Genomic DNA, 2,136 nt, shown 5'->3' with positions numbered 1-2,136 from the left:
TCCATTTACAAAGTAAAGAATGAATAAATGAGGCATTATGTGTGCTAATTTACAAAACATATATTGATTATAAACATGTATATTTTCCAACTTGGACCCTATTTTCCCATGCATTGGTGTCTAAGTAGTCTCGCTTTGCCAGAGCTTCCTCTACAACGCTGCAAAAGGAGGGTCTGGCTTGCCTGCACAGCATTCTGGGGTGGGAGGTAAATGTGCTTTTTTGGCATCATCATCATCATCCTCATCATCATAAAAGCCACATCATTCAAAGTTGACAGAAACTGCATTAAACTATCAATAGCTTTCTTGCTTCGTCTTTCCCTACACTCCCCTACATTCACTCTAAAAGTACTCTTTATTTACATGGAGTCTGGTGGGTTTGGTGATGGTGATTTCATGGCTATTATTTATTATGTTAAAAAAAAAGGTTGTTAGTCTTTTACAAAAAGCTCAATCTCTGTAGAGATCTTTTCCATAACGTTGTCAAACACTTAGAATAATATTCTGAACATTTTATGAGTAATAAACATTTGTTAGATTTTCTGTTTGTTTCCATTTTGTGGGAGATTTACCCCTTTTTTCTCATCAATGGCCGGCCAAGAATAGCACTACTAGTGGTCAAAACTACTCAGTGTACCCTTTACAGTAAGCCCATAACATAGACATATACTGTAGGACATTGCATTTCATTGCATTATGGGGAGTGTAGGAATCAGCATATTGGAGCTTGAATGACCTGCCGGCTATTCCAATATCGACCAGTCTGTTCTCCAACTTCAGCAAAACGTAACCACTGGAGTACCCCTTTAACACACTTGCAAGATGTTATATCACCACTAAAGTGATTCAAATTCATCTCGTAGAGAAGTTGAATGTTTGAACCAAATTTTATTTTGAGATATTTCCCTCTAAACCAAAGTGGTGGACCGACTTAACTAGATCTGTAGAGCCGAGCTGCTAACGGAGAGCAAAAAACTAAAACTAAACTAAACGTCTGTTGCATGTTATCAGCTATGTGAAACAAAAGTTTAGCATCTCGCCATCTCTATTTTCCCCTTTTAACATTCTTCATATGAGGAGGTAAACAAAGTAGTGTTTTTTTTTCCCTCTTTCTTCTGTCACAAACCAAACCGCCTCCGTTAATTTCATTGAAGTTAATGCAGTCACCCACTTCTGATTAAGTGAGGTTTCCTGGAATGCAGAGTCACCCGGATTTTATGACAACTAAACCAATTATATAGCACTTAAGGTGCATCATAAAGGAACAAGAAAAGAAGCAAAAAAAGCATGGAATATGTCATTTGAGCAACACGTAGGCTATTGAGGTTGGGCAATGTGTTAGTTGTGTATATATATATATATATATATATATATATATATATATATATATATATATATATATATATATATATATATATATATATATATATATATATATATATATATATCTTATTGTGTAAGGGCTGTGCTGCACTTATCGCAGACAATGCAGCCAACAGGGTTGTTCAATTAAAAAGTGGCAATGATAATGAAAGAAGTAGTTAATGGGCTCACTACATTGGTACCTTTCTAATGTAGCAGATGAAAGCATGTTTGTGTTGCATGAGAGTTTGTGCAGAGAGATGCTTATTTCCTGTATTTTGTGTTGTCTTTGTAAAGCTGCGGAACGGGCTGAGTCCAAAAAAAATTTCCATTCGGGGACAATAAAGTATATCTTTTCTTATAACATAGTAGACGAATCGAGGGTGAACATGTCACTACTTAACTACATAAATAGAAAATGAAAAGGTCAACTTTTTCATAATGTTTCCTTTTCATTGCTTTGCATCCAATTTGCCGTCAGGTAAAAGGGTACTTTGGGTTTTTTGGAAGTGGGGTTATATGAGGTCCTTCTCCATAGTCAGCGCATTTCCTGCAGTCGATGGGGTCGGCACACCCCCAGTTTGGAGAACTCAGGTGTACTGACATGGGAGCTAAGCAATTTATTGCAGGCTGTCAGGTTTTATCTTCAGATCTCCAGCTGATTCACAATAAAGTCAGTGTTATTCCTCTTCTTCACACAGGCACTAGCAGCGGGATCCTTTACCCCACCCTCTTTATATCCTTGCTGACAGGCCCTCATATCAAAAGTCCTTT

Source organism: Etheostoma cragini, chromosome 15 (genome assembly GCF_013103735.1).
Source record: "Etheostoma cragini isolate CJK2018 chromosome 15, CSU_Ecrag_1.0, whole genome shotgun sequence".
NCBI classification, from domain to species: Eukaryota; Metazoa; Chordata; class Actinopteri; order Perciformes; family Percidae; genus Etheostoma; species Etheostoma cragini.
Note: the sequence above shows the minus strand (reverse complement) of the source record.